At 40.4% G+C, this 15459-nt stretch overlaps 1 non-coding gene across 1 annotated transcript; it reads left to right on the top strand.

Moving 5' to 3' along the window:
- Positions 1-15009: 15009 nt before the first annotated feature.
- On the top strand, positions 15010-15081 carry trnah-gug. Its single transcript has one exon. It is a non-coding gene; the product is annotated as a tRNA-His (tRNA).
- Positions 15082-15459: the final 378 nt, after the last annotated feature.

Raw genomic sequence — 15459 nt, forward strand, 5'->3', positions numbered from 1 at the left:
GCACGATTGTTTGTGCGTCGAGTGGAGAGAGAGCCGTCCTATAGGACACAAAAAGTTTGGTTGAAACAAAATATTTTTAAATCTGAACCTGTCAGAGGTATGAATGATCTTGGGCTTAACTTTAGCTGAGAGGTCTTCTGCTGCTGTAGCCCATCTGCTTCATGGTTCAGTATCTATCAATATCAGAGAAGATATTCCACATACCATGGTTGCCTTTTTTTATCATCCCCTACTAGTCTGACCCTTGACATCTGACATAAACAAGGGATTTTCATCCACATAAATCCTACTCAGTGATTATCTCCCCTTTCTCAGATCGTTCTGTGTCTTCCTCACCACACCCAGATGCCTCACTACATTGAGTTGCTTCCAAATGATGGGCTCATTTGCTATTATCCTTGACAAGTGATTGAACAGCTATACCCAATTAGGTTGCTGGTAAGTATATGCCTGTTCCGGACAAAAAGACTCATCATGAAATAAAAAAAATAAATAAAAACTTGTTGATAAGGCAGGAGAGAGTACCTGCCAGAGGCTTTTAAGGCCTTCCGCCGTGTCTTGAGGTGACTTTGGTGAGTGTGTGTGCAGCTCTCTCCAACCTCCACTGGGATAGATAGCTGACAAGTGAAATGGAGCTACGTCTGTCTCCCCACCAGTCTGCTCTGTTTTCTGTGTCCCTCTTCCCCCCGTTGCCATCAGCTTGTTCCCTCAGCTGTGTGACAGATAATTGACACATTATCAGACAATGACCTTGGGTCTCGGGCAAGCCCCCGCCAATTAAAACCTTTGCCATTTCCTTGTCAACTCTCTGTAATGGAAATTAATGCACTCCACTGTGTAAATGAGCACGCCATGAAACCCTCCACGTCATGCAAATACGCATGTGAAAATAAACATTTAGCATGAATGGAGCCATACATGTCAAGTCTTTAAGAGCAGATGAAAGATTGTAGATGAAGAGGTCAGTTTATGTGCATCTGTCATTAACCTTGGACGGCAGTGGAAGGGTATCTAACTAACTTCCCGAGTCCCTCAATCACACAGAGAGAGAGAGCGAGCAATCGTTGAAGATGGGGAAAGATGGAGCGAGATAGACGTACGGTGACAGAGACGGAGGATGGCACGCAGAGACGGATTGAATCAGGGTTAAGATTCAGATCGACGGTGAGAGAGGAGGGCAGAGTGGAAGAGATGGAAGAAATTAAAACACAGAGCAGAGGAACAGTGGGTGAGTGGGAGTTTTCAGCAATGGCCGAATAACTTTTTTGAGTTTGTGTTGCTTGGTTACAGGGAAAGTGTTCATGAGTGAAAAAAGACTGGGGAGATGGAGGGAGAGAGGCAACCTGGAGGACAGGGCGGGGGGAAAAGAGGGCCTTCCCTTTTTATTGAAGGAAAGAAGAAGTTTAATTCATTAATTAAGTTGTTTTAAAAAGGTAGCAATCAATCCATCGATCTATTTACTTTCCATAACTTTATACCTGAAGGTATGATGAAAATATCCATCTTTACTGCCAGGTTGTCCAACTCCCTGTGGGGGATTAGAAGGCACTTAGAGGGCCGGTGGGAATTTATAATCTTTCCCTCCGTTTTCTGGGTCTTAGCCTGAGGTTTAGCCTCAAGGTCTCCCACAAGTGAGACGTGTCCAGAAAACCTGCGAACAAACCGATTGTGAGACGCTGTGATGAAATGACATTTACAACCCGACCTGACCCTGGAGTTTTCTAAACTCTACATAGACGACCACTGAGAGCTGTGACCTGCAGCAGCATCCAGAGCATGGGTGTCCAAAGTGTGGCCTGGAGGCCATCGGCAGCCCTTGGACTGACTTTGTGTGAGCAACTGCAGCAAATCAAGAAGGATTTGGCCCATCGACACCAACCTAGTGCTTGTAAAGCTACGCACCCAGTCGGCATCTTGGCAGACACCAGATCTTTTCCCCAGAAGCGAGCACCAGTTGATGATAAAAAAACACTCAAAACAGAAACAATACTTTAACACTTTTAATCCAAACAAGCCAGAGAAATGGTTACAGATCAGAACTGAGACTATTGACAGGCATTAACATGGGAAAAGAAATAAAGAAGAGTGAGCCACGATTGATGGCTACATTAGTCTTTATTAAGGTTAAAGTCTACTTTATTAATCCCCAAGGGGGAAACTGAGTTGACATTGACATTGACATGTAAAAACACATTTATACAGGCAAAAAACACTCACACTGGACTCTGATATAGACCACTACAAAAGTACCACGCCATTATAATATAACATCAGTGGCAATATCAGTATCAAATATTAGATCATACAAAGCGCTCATTATAAATAGCCAAAATATTAGAAACCAAGCACCTCCTCGATGCGTCTCCCATTGTCGTCAGTAGAAAATTTCTCACCACTCGGATATTATCTGCTAGATTGTGCTATAGCATGGTGTCCACGACTGTCTATGTGACCATGCGGCGCCGAGATAACTCATCATTCCCTTTATCAATCCCTTTGTCCATATCTACATATGTCACATCTGTGACATACAAAGTGTCTGTATGAATACTCTGGTATTTCCCCAATAACTGCTTTCAACAGCTCCATTAACCTGTAACTTCATGTAATATCTAACATGCTATATATATGCTACACCCCTGTAAATAATTGATTGAGCAAATCTTGAACTACCAGCTAACATTTGCAATATCAATCAATCAGCCAATCAGTCAGATCTATTTCTATAGCACATTTTAAAAATCGCATGGGTGACCAAAGTGGTTCACATTAAAACAAGAAAAGGTTAAAAAAAAAAAACAAGTTCAAAACATATACACACAACATCAAAATCCAAAAATCAGGTTCACAGCAGGAGTATTTTAAAATGCCATACACGACTGTATAACCGACAATAAGTCTTTTACATCCCTTTGGAGGAATTTTTGCAGAATTGTTTTACTCCAGTCCCATTGAAAGGTTTTAGAACATGAACAGCCTGTTTAATGCTGTGCTGTACCATCTCAATTAGCTTTGAATCCAGACTTTTACAATGCCACTCCAAAAACCTACATTTTGATTCTGTTTTATAAAAAAATATAATAATAATAATAATTATAAGGTATTGTTTGTTTTCACAACAATGTCTGGTTCTCATGAACCCAGTCGTCTTTGATCGCACCACCTTGTCCCATAAGCTGAATGTGCCAGTGCACCCCTAGTCATAACCTTATGATTGCAGTGCTCCATCTGAGCTCCTTCTTACCTGGCAGGGCACATCACAACGCCTTTCAGAGACCATCTAGCTATCCATCCTTACCATTTTAGCCTCACCCATAAACAACAAGCGAGCACGCTGTAACCTGTTTACTTCGGGTGACAGCTCACTCGAACAGAAGGGAGCAAAGCAATCATTCAGACAGGTGATGACGGACTCTTGGGCAGAGATTTGGACATGCTGACTCTCATCCCGGCGGGTGGCTCATACTTAACTGCAAATCTCTCCTGATGCGTTTCGTAATTCAAGGCCTGACAGCTTTGGGGAACAACAGCAATGCTGAGCACACGCTCTTCCCCTTGAATGCAACAAAAATTATTTTCCCACGAAGGCCACAGACTTGTAACCAGAAATTGCCTCAGTGATGCCCACGCTAACTGAAAAAAATGTTATTTAATACGTTTCGTATCAGAACTGCATAAAAGTAAGCAATTTACAGAGCCTTCCATCTTGTCCATAGTGAATTGGTCACTCAGGTGAAAAAAATCAAGTGGAAGGAAAATACTTCATGGTTTAAAATATTTCTAAAAATGTGGCATACATTTTAATTTAGCCCCCTTCTACTCCAGTACTTGCACTTAAAGTCGAGGCCAAGCCATTTCTTTTAGACGTCATCAAATAAGGAAAAAGAAAGGGCCTTGGCAAGGGGAGCATTAATGAGAGAAGCAGCCAAGAGGTTGTTGGTTACTTTGAGGGTTGCTTGTAACACGGGTTAGATTTATAGCTAGGTCTTGAGAGGAAGGGGCAGAAATGTTCAGCAGGACGGTCAAAAACCCACAACCAAAGTGGTACTGGGAATTTCACAGTGCTTGTCCTCCAGTTAAGCACACCCTCCATCAACATTACAACGCCCGGTTTAACAGCTGCCGTCTCATCATACATGAAGCGAACAGAGCCCATTAAACCCGACTCGTAACGTTACTTTTGAGTAGGGAGGTTAAAATATATGTCACAGTTCACACGTCCATCAGCAAGCATGCCTCACCCATAACTCTCTAGTGGTACATACTTTGGACGTCACTATTGCTAACCAGTAAAAAAGAAATCACACAATTCTGACTGTTACAGACTGACGGCTCGGGTGGGAGGTGATAGGACAACTATTATTTATGCACTTCAAAAATCTGACCTTTATGGACGTGTGGAATGACGAAACCCGTTGTTGAACAAAATAAAACTGAAAAGTTCAATTTAGACTTAGACTTAGACAACTTTTTTTGTGCATACAAGAATTTTGTATGCACAGAGTGCGTACAGAATGAAATTTTGTTGCACACAGCTTGTAAATTGCAGTAAAAAGTAAATTGCAGTATAAGGTGCAGCAGTGATTTAAAAGTAAACAATTTAAATGTAGACAATGCAGGAGAAGTCACAGTGTACAGGTGAGTATTTTTTTTAAAAAAACCATTTGTATGTGCAGAATTGATTGTGCAGGGGCATTTGTGCAAGAATACAGCTTGTAATTTACAGTAAATACAGTAAATACAGTATAAGGTGCAATTTAGAGGTTTAGAAGGGACGCAGCCGACTAAGAGGAAAGTGCTCTGGTCAGAAGCAAACGTTTTTGGCTCACAGGCAAAACGATATGCGTGGTGACACTGCACAACGCCCTGAACTCACCTAACCTGACTCTCGCCAGATGGGTCTCGTTCCGCCGAGCTCCACACATCCATCTGGGATCACTCCATTGGAAATGTATTTCAAATGGAGGGGCCTTATCAAAAATCCTTGCATATGATTGGATAAACCACTTGTCCGTCATATTTTCTAACGCGCTACAAGCTCTTGCCAAACCCGGTCGGGAGAAGGGCGAAACCGTCGTTTCCGCTAATAAAAGCTTTCAAAGCCCTGGTTTTCTTTTAAATAATTAACATTCAGTAAATTGGACAACGCTGAAGAAATAGCAACATCAATGGTACGGCTTGCTTCCTCGCTGCCAGCCGCCATTGTTGTCTGTATCCAAACAGTCGTTTCTCTGATACGTCACATCTACAGAAAACCCGCTCGGCGATCCTGATTGGCTCTTCCATTTTATGTGGTAATGAAATCCCTCCCAATGGCAGAGCCGTGTGGAGCTCTGCAGAACGAAATCCATCTGGCGAGAGGCAGGTAAGAACTCACCCGGCCCACTGGTGGAGAAAGCCCGATGCCATGGGGATGATTTTCATCAGCAGGGACAGGGCAGCTGATGAGCAGAGTAGATGGGAACATTGGGGGAGCAAAATACAGGATAATGCCTGGGGAAAAAAACTGTTAGAGGCTGGAAAAGACTTCAGACACGAGGCAGATGTTAACCCTTCTGCAGGACGGCAAAGTCCAAGGGTTATATCAAAGCATATTTATGAGTTAGATTGGTCCAGTTAAAAATTCTAATCTGCATCCACAATTATGACCTGTGGGAAAACTTGAAAATCGATGCTGACAAATTCTCTTCATGCAATCCGACTGAATTTGAGGATCTAGAGCCAAAATTTGATTTAGAGGCAAATCTGGCTGAATTTAGTCTCTGGATGTACAAAGCTGCTAGACAAATAACCCAAAAGACTAATTGCTGCGAAAGGTGGCTCCACAAAGTATTGACACCCCAGATTCTCATTTGGAAAAGACTTTGACATCTATGTAGCAGTATCTGTCCACATCAGAATTATGTGCAACTTCCTGTTGATCTATCTCACGATATCCCAATAAAATACTTTAATCTCTGCCCTCGTAACATCACTTAATATGAAAAGCACAAGGGGAATGAATACTTTTCCAAGGCACAATACGATTTGAAGGAATAAAAATATGGAAGACAGGGTCATTAATGTCTGACATAGAAAAGAACCATCTGTAATGATTTCCAGTCTCAGCAGTAGTTCAGATCATTGGTTCCTCTGTATTTATGCAGCGCTGCTGGGCCACGAAAGATGCATGAAGAAATAAAAGATTTTTATGGCGAATCGTGGCTGGAAAACTGTCTTTCTGTCTGATCTATGAGCTCCTGCATAATATATTCCACACTCTGCAAACCTGTTGCCATTGTGCTGAATCTTCTGCTGAAGACAAATTAGCATTTCAATGAGGCAACTTATTTTCCTTTACGCCTGCTCTAAATTTTGAACGCAATAGCTTTGATTGAGATAAGAGGAAGCAGACTGGTGTATTTTAAAAAAAAAAAAAAGTTTTTTTGTGTTATTGACCCAGAAAAGGTTGAATGAACACGCTTGATCTTTTCCAGCATCACCCCTGCATCAAACTCTCTGAGTTACGCCCATTCAGAGATGAGATATGCAGCTCAGTAGCCTACAACCAGAACGGCCAATGTTTGGCATCAAGCAGCTTGACTGATGCAAGCTGTCTTGCCTAAAGGACCACTCCAGTGATTTTAAACCTTATCTCTACAGTGTGCGTGTCAAAGAGAGATACGTTAATGCACCTTTTTCTTGGCAGGACCACTGTATCTTGCAGGAAGGCTCTGTTCATCTCTCCGCATCCGCCACAGGATTACGCAGGAGCCGAGGAAGGAAAGCATCATTCGCCTCAACGTTTTACTTTCATCCCATCGGAACAGGATGTCAATATGGAGCTCTTGAAATTAAAATGGGGTTTTACAAGTTGTGGGCAGGCCTTCGACAACTCTTCAAAGCGTCATGGGAGGTTTCAACTTTAAAAGGGGGCCGCTGTCATTTCTGTAACCTGTAAACGAGGAAACCCGTTGTTTCAATTATTCATGCCGTCGGCATGCACAGCACTGACCTCAAAGGCAAACAAACTAAAGTCTCTATAACATCTCTGTGCTCTCAAAAAAAATAAAACATTCACACTGCTAAATCACATTTTCCTCAAAATAAAACAGAATCTTAAACAAGTAGAAGTATCATTGGTCGATACAGATTTATTCTATCTACCGAGCACTTTACCCAATTTCATTATTATTGTTGCACAACGAGGGCCTCATTTGAAGTGTTGCCTATAGCCTGTCTGCTACCGGATAAGGTGCAGTTTTATAGAGAGGTCCTGGGTTTGAGCCCAGCTCATTGAATTCGTGTTCTTTCTTTCTTTAGACTTCTGATAAATGTTTACAAGAAAAGCATTTAAGGCGGGGAAAAGATTTTCTATCTTAGACCAAGTATATAACAGGCTTAGCTGGGGCGTCTAAGGTCTAAAAGGCTGGACGGTGAACGGCTGCTTTAGTGCTGTTACTTTGCAACAAAGTGATCTTGTTGTTAGAAATAAGTGTGTGTTTGGTTGTTTGGTTTTGTTTGTCTGTTTTCCCCTGAGATGGACTGGAAAACTGTCCAGAATGCTGGACATACACACTGGCCCTCATGTCAATCTGTACTATTTATACATTGTTGAGAAGTATTTTCAAAAGAAAAAAATGTTTACTGGGTGCATAAAAACTGACAGGGGTCTTCTTCTAGTGGAAAGTGCCTATAAAGTTTCCAAAATGGGGTATTTAGGAAGCATCTTAATTATATGTCCAAAACGCATAAACCAAATCCTCTCAATCTGAAGGGCCAGTGGCTTTACTCTTAGCTGGTGAGTTCCTCAACCCATCACTTAGACTTAGTCCTGCCTACGGGAAAAGCTCATTTCAATGCCTTGCATCTAGAATGCATCTAGAAATGATCCATATCTACAAGAAAGAGTCGTAACGTCTATATAGAACTTGTTCTATTCTACCATCACTTGGAAACAGGAAGTCAAGATACTTGAAAACCACAGCCTTAGACTTCAGAGGAGCTGACTCTCATCCTGGCTGCTTCCAACTCATCTGTTTACCGCTCCGGTGCACGTTTAAGACTATGGCTTGATGATGAAAACAGAATCCCATCATCTGGCAAAAAGCAAAGCTCGAACCCGGAGGTCCTTTAAACCAGACACACTCCCCTCTACAACTTCAGCTTGAGATCCTGTCCGTGGGCACAACAAACCTGGAAGAGTCCAACATCCAAGTGGAGAAAGCTCAGCTTTGTGCCAAGTGTGCCTACACAGCGCACGCTTTGGATATACAAAGTCGGATGTAAATGCAATACCTCTTGCTAAATGCCTCAAGGGGTACAGTGATAGGCCTTGTCCAGATCCACAAAATATATGGGAACCACAAAACCAAGCCCCCATGACCCCTTGAGTAGTAGCACATGGGTACAGATCTGATCCAATCTTCCTCATTCACAACTAAATCAACTATTGTTTAGTTAGACCCACACCGGCTTGCATGGAGAGCCTCTGTGACGTTTGTCCATGATAGACCATTGTCTTTTGCGTCACGATCAACCGTGTGATTTTTCTCGTTCCTCAATTTCCTGTGGAAATCATTTGAAAAATTCTCTCGTTATAGCATTGCTCCACTTGCGAGATGTTGAACACCGTCTAACGCAGAGCACACTCAGAATTGTGGATGATCATGAACAGTTTGACCGATGCTCCTTCGCTTGTTTTGGCAAAACAATCCAGTCAATTGAGCGTTGCTGTGACAATAAACATTGGTGTGGTATAGGTAAAGACGTGCCTAAATGAGAAACACCTATTTAATATACATCACCTGATTCCTGCTACAGAGCTGTAATATGTCTCTGCAGCTCTGTATTTGGATAAAGTCAGCTTGTCCAAGTAGGAGGAGCAGCTTGACTGCAGAGGAAAAAGTGTCATTGTTAATACCCCAAGGCTTGGGACTGAGAATGTGCGGACGGGGATACATTATCTCCATTTGGGAGGTCATTTAGAAAAAAAAGAGTGCTGTGTAACCTTCTTCCTGCCCCTGACTGAAAGGCTGTCTTTTTCTCTCTCAAGATATCTCTGCTCTGAGCCCCGACTGTGAAACTCCATAAAGAGTGATGGATGTTGATGGAGACACACGGAGAGGTGATTATAGATCATGGAGTATCGAGGAAGGACACAGACAGACAGATGGAAACTGAGAACCAGTCGATTGTGGGCTCAGAATTGTAAACGATTGACTCGAAATCCCTTTTGTATGTGGAGCAGTTATGCCACAGTGTGGTGAAAGGTGGAAGTACAACTGCTGGGAACGATTTGACCACGTAGGACTCTTGTGTAATTTGAAGATATAAGCTTGAAATAATAAACGAGGGTTACACTCACCGTGGGCACAAAAGATGCAAACACAAACAGGAACAGCTTGACAGTTGTTTTCCTGTGACTGTAATAATGGACATTTGTCAGGTGAAACACAACTTTAGGCAGTCAATTAACATAAACAATATGGAAAAGCACAATAAGAAAGGAAGTTAGTTTAGAAAAACCAAAGCAATGTTTTACTGTGTCTGTGTAAAATTCTTAAACACTTCCAAAACCCAGGGTGAAAATTCCTCCTGTCCCAAACTAAGACTCAGAAAGATTGAGAAGAATCTGCCCAAGGATTACTTTCTCTTCTCTGGCTTACAAGGGACAAGAATTGCAGCAATTTAGCTAATATATGTAACTCAGATTTCCTTAGGGAAGAGAACAGCCGAATCTCTGGTTTCTGGTTGGTTCGAATCTTTAATTATGTCTGACAAGTAAATGGGCAGGGAATACATTTTGAGAAGGTTTTGCCCTTTTTCTCAGACATATATCTTGAAAGGTGACACTTGTTCTTTGCATATCAAACGTCTCTAATGCTTCTGTGGTACGGTATCGACCAAGGGCTCACTAACACATCCATTTGTTCAGACTTGCAGAGCCTGCAGGTGATGCAAATGCTCTTCTGCTTGCCTTCCTGTTCTCAGTCATGTTAGCAGGTCACTGTGCTCTGCTTCATTACTCCAAATACCTGCTCCCAGACTAAGGGAGGGAAGTAGAACTCTCCATGTACTCCACAATGTAAATGTTTCTCTGTGCACTGTATGTTCCTGTTCAAATAACTATGAATTATCTATTAGCACTCTGCTGATAATCAATGGCCCTGTAACACTGAGCACCCTTTAAGCACTGCTGCCCTATGATCTGGTACAGTTCTAACCTTTAGCAGCACAGTAGCATCCTGCTGCCTGTTAGTGACCAGGGGCGAAGCTAAAGGGGGGGAGAGGGGCAATGCCACCCCCTGAAATCTGTTTGCCCCCTCAGATGATTGACATTTCACAGCACCAGGTCACTCCTGTACAGTAGTTGGCGCTATGTAATGCAAAAGGTTGCAGTCCATGGAACTAGAGGAAGAATTTGGCAGCAGATGTAAGTATGCAAGCTATTAAATTTAAAGCAATCAATTAAAATACAAAAATGTAGCAGGAGAAACGAGAACTGAAAGAAGGAGCAGAAAGGAGGACGGATTAATTAGAGATTTCGACATAATTCTACACTTTTTTATACAATAACATAATACAAAAAAATACTCTGTGTGTGTAACTGCTGTGGAGAGTATGAAACAATTGAACATGTGACATACATATGGCGAGCTATGTTTTAGATTTTGTTACATTGGTTATAAACTGCAAATTATATATACAAATAGAATTTCTTTTGTGCCGAATATGAACTGAAACATATTTGACGTTTAAAAACTCTAATTGCAAATGATTGTTTGAAAGAGGTTCGTTCTCACAGTCCAGTTGTCAGCAACCGTTTAAATTCAGTGAGACATTGACCTTGACCCCCGCCCGTCCCAAAAAAATAAAATAATACAAATAAATAAATAAAAATTAAAAAAAATAAAAGTCTGGCTCCTCCACTGTTGATGACTTTAAGTGCCATGATTAATTAATTAATTAATTAATGTGAATACGAGTGTCAATCTATAAGAAACCTCCTAACAGTTTTGGTCCTCTAACATTCAGTGGCATGCTAACTTTTAGTATCCTGGTTTCTATAAGTACACTGAGCACCTTTATTAGCCTGCTTTTAGTACCCTACCAGCTCGCCACCATCTCTTCAGTAACCTGCATTTAGGACCTTGATTTAGTGCCCCTCTTTTACTGCCCTCTTACATTTGTACCTTACTTACACAGAAAAGCATGGCTGAGATCCAACGATCAGCTGTTGCTCACTGTTCCTTTTGCCCGTACAGAGCCAGGGAAGAAAGACTTTATCTATGCAGCTCCTTGTGCATGGAAGTCTTTTTAGAGACAAAGAGATTGGAAGTTGACTGAGTTTTCATCCTTAAATGCTTTTAAGTTGAAAATTAGAGAATTTGAGACGGCCTCGGTTATCTGGAATTGTTTTACTTGATATGTTTTTTTATGTACCTATTATTTAATCTAATGTATCTCTGTTTAATGTGTAACTTTGCTGCCTCTTGGCCAGGACTCCCTTGAAAAAGAGGTTTTTAATCTCAATGGGATTTTTCCCCCCTGGTTAAATAAAATAAATAAAAAATAGCAACCAGCTAGCAATTAGCAGGACCTCAGTTAGTGTTTATTTCCATACTAAAGCATTCCGATACCTTTTTGGTAACTTTGTAGCATTGTGCTAACCTTTTCCAAAACAGTCTGAGGAAATGAGATTGGGACAATTAAATGTCTCGTTAAAGATCGCCTGTTGTTCACCTCAAAATTCTCTTTAAAGATACAAAACAATCAAAAGCTCTTTTAAAACCCTAAACTAAAATATTTTTTTTTTTGCAGATGACTAATTTTCTCAGTTAACGTTTAATTTTTGCAGTTAACGTTTAATTGATGCTGCATGATACACACGGGAACAGTACTCCTGCCACAGAAATTAATCTCGTGTTTTTTTCTGTGTGCTCTGGCTTCCTCACACATGAACATTAGGCTAATTCGTGATTCTACATTTTCTGTAGTTTTGAGTATTTTTTAATACATCCATAATAAGATTTTTTTTTTTTTTTTTTTTTGCTTACATAACTACACTAAGATAACATCTAAAGATTTTTTTGTAATTGTATTTATTCTATAGCTGAGATTATCCACATTTTTTTACAGGAGTATTTAGGGCACATTTGGTGAATTATGTTATTTTACAGGCATTTTTTAAACCCCAAGGCAACCACCTCATCTCCAAATGCAAACCTTTTGACAGACAGTGAACGATGCGCCCTGTACTGCACAGGGAGCTGAGTCAGAGAGCTGGGGGTCGCACAGGTTTAGAGAAAACTAATGATTTGCAGCTGCAGATTTACGAAGTGATGTTCAGCTGGGAAATTTGCCCACGGAGCACTTTGAGGATGATGGTACTCAAATCTACTGTAAACCCCATGTACAATATCCTGATGGTTGAGTCGCCGAGGTCTTATGGAGTTCTCACAGAAATTATAGCCCTGTTTTAACACAGAAAACACTTCAGTTTAGTGGCAAACTGCAGGATGTCAAGGAGCGAGGATGCTAGACATTTATTAGAGCAAAACGCCCGGAGATTCAATAGCAAGAGTGAGAGTGAGGTTAAGATGCCACTTAGGGATAAGGTTATACTAGTGGGATTTTCAAAATATACATTTTGAACTTCTCTTTTATTATAAGACCTTAAATAACACAAAATTATTTCTCCTCTGTAAGTTATAACACAGTATTTCTCACTTTCGGCTAAAGAAAGAACGCCAGCGGATCTGTTTTTCATACCAGGCAGTCTGACAGGATCTCCTGTCATGCGTTGGGACCTCCTCACCTTGTGACCCACACCATTCATGCTGAGGGTACAGATAGCAAAGTTATATCAAATTTCAAACGGATGAAACCTTTAAGAACTTGCTTTGCGCCCGCATGTGACAGGCAGCGCACATTTACAAACTTTTTAAGATTAGTTTCCTTATCCTGTGCAAAGTTAGAAGACTAGTAATAAATTACTGTGATTACATTACTTTTGTTATAACCTTTATTTTTTACATTTCAAATGAGATCTATTGCAATGTAAAACAGACCCAGAGCTAATTATGAGAGAAAAAACGTCTGCGCTCTTTTCTCATAATTAGCTCTGGGTCTATTTTAAATAGCAATAGATTTGATTTAAAATGTAAAAATAAAAGTTATAATGAAAGTTGTTTTTTTATATATAAGAAAGGCTTGAGAGCTAGAAACTCTGATCACCTTTAGCTCACCTGCTCAATCATCTGCTGCTGCTGTTGCTCGCTGCAACTACCTTTGCTACCTCTGTCTCTTGGGGTAATGCTTTTGGCACTCCAATGAAAACGCTTAGAATGGCGGATCATTAGAACAAGCTGTGCTAAAATTCCCAAAAAAGACTGAGACATACGGAAACACGGTGTAGACAAAAGCTGACAGCAAAAAAAAAAACAAAAAAAAACTTTATGATGCAAACATAGGTGAAAACCTTGACCTCACTGTGGCACGAATTAAAAGGAGGCAACTCATTTATTATGCAGTCAGCAGCCCCCCAACTAAACTGCTTAAAAAATTTTGATATTAAACCTGCAACCATGTCAACATTTGTTAAAAATATACCAGTGCAACTTTGGCCAAACAATTTATTTTTGTCAGATTGTTAATGGCTTACTTTTAGGATAATAGTTACAAGTATTTCCCCTCTGCAGGTCAAAAGGTACTCTTGGAGAATGTTTTGGCCGCATTATTATTCATGGCTGTGCTTTTAGGTAAAATGTTGGGAGAGGTTTGACAAGAGGCGACCACACAGATGAAGGATGTCCAGAAACCTTCTTCTCTGCAGGTAACCAGTTTTCCAGATTTCTCAAACAGCCTGAAATGGGCTTCATTTAACAGGAGTGTTTTCCTCACAAATCCTCCTTTTGTCCAACACTGGTATTTCCAGCAGAATGTCTGTCTGTACTTCATGGTGTTCTTCCAAAGGAGTGTATTTTCTGCCGCCCTTCTCAACACCGAGGTGAGCATCCAAAGCTATCTGGGTCATAGTGTGCGCACAGACAAACCCACCTGCTTGCTGCCATTCCAACATGAGCACTGCACTGGTGGCAGCCCAATCCCTCAGCTGAATCTATGGACTTGCTCTTGGGTACCCTGAAGCTTTGTTCACAACCCCTCTCCCTGAAATCCTTAATTATGCAATAAATCAAAGTCCATTTGGATACAATGTGATAAATAATAGAGGAAAATAAGCTGCCTATGTATTATGAACACTTTCCTCTGAGCTAACAGTTGCATTAATTATGCTGGCAAGCAATTCTGTTGTAAGACTGAAACAAAGTGCAAATTAACATTCTGTCATTAGGTTCATTTTCACTTACTGGAATTAACATTATACTCATTTATATTTCATTTGATCATCTTTCATAGCAGCCTAGATTTAACGAAGCTCTAAAATAGATTGTGATTATATTAAGAGACTTTGCTAAAATCAGCCAAAACAGGGAGAAATACTAATAAACATGTTAATGGCATAAATTAGTAAAGTAAAACATGTACATTACCCCATACCAATTAAACCATATCTGTATCATATATATAAGTTGACTGTAATTTGTATATTTTAAAGCACCTGACAAATGATTTACTGATAAAATCACCATATGACTTTGGGTCACCTGTCCAGGTGCAACCGATGAAAAATGGCCTTCACTTCACTCTGGCTCATTTACTACTCCTGATATTATGCAACACATCAAGCATAACTAAGTTATCTATCTATCTATCTATCTATCTATCTATCTATCTATCTATCTATCTATCTATCTATCTATCTATCTATCTATCTATCTATCTATCTATCTATCTATCTATCTATCATCAACATATATGTGTTTGATTTCTCAGAATATCTGAAGAATAAACACTAGTGATTCATGTTACATATTTCTATTGCTGTTGACATTCAGAGCCAAACACATGCTGCCTACCGTAATATTTCTGATACTGGACTGGTTTTTGCTGTGCCATTTTCAGTCAGCCGTGATCGTATAGTGGTTAGTACTCTGCGTTGTGGCCGCAGCAACCCCGGTTCGAATCCGGGTCACGGCAACTTTTGGACTCACGCACTAGTAACAATATGATTTTATATGATTGTATCATATGATTTTATATGATACGTCCATATGATTTTATTCACACATATTTACACGAAATAAAAACGTCATACCTTTTAACTGCTCGCTTTGAGGGGATGATTGTAAAAAGTAGCGCTAACCATCGACTGTGATCTTATGGAGGTCAGTGGGCCCATCTACTCTCTGCAGGGAATCAAAATACCTGCACGAATTTAGCCTTGTCTTCCTCTTTTGTAATAATATTGTATATTTCTTTTAAAAATATATATCTTATTTCTTACTGAATGTATATATTTGGGTTTAAATTTCTACACAATGAGAGCAGAGTGCAACCTCTAACTAATTGCTGAAG

This window comes from Fundulus heteroclitus, chromosome 13 (assembly GCF_011125445.2).
Source record: "Fundulus heteroclitus isolate FHET01 chromosome 13, MU-UCD_Fhet_4.1, whole genome shotgun sequence".
Classification (NCBI taxonomy): domain Eukaryota; kingdom Metazoa; phylum Chordata; class Actinopteri; order Cyprinodontiformes; family Fundulidae; genus Fundulus; species Fundulus heteroclitus.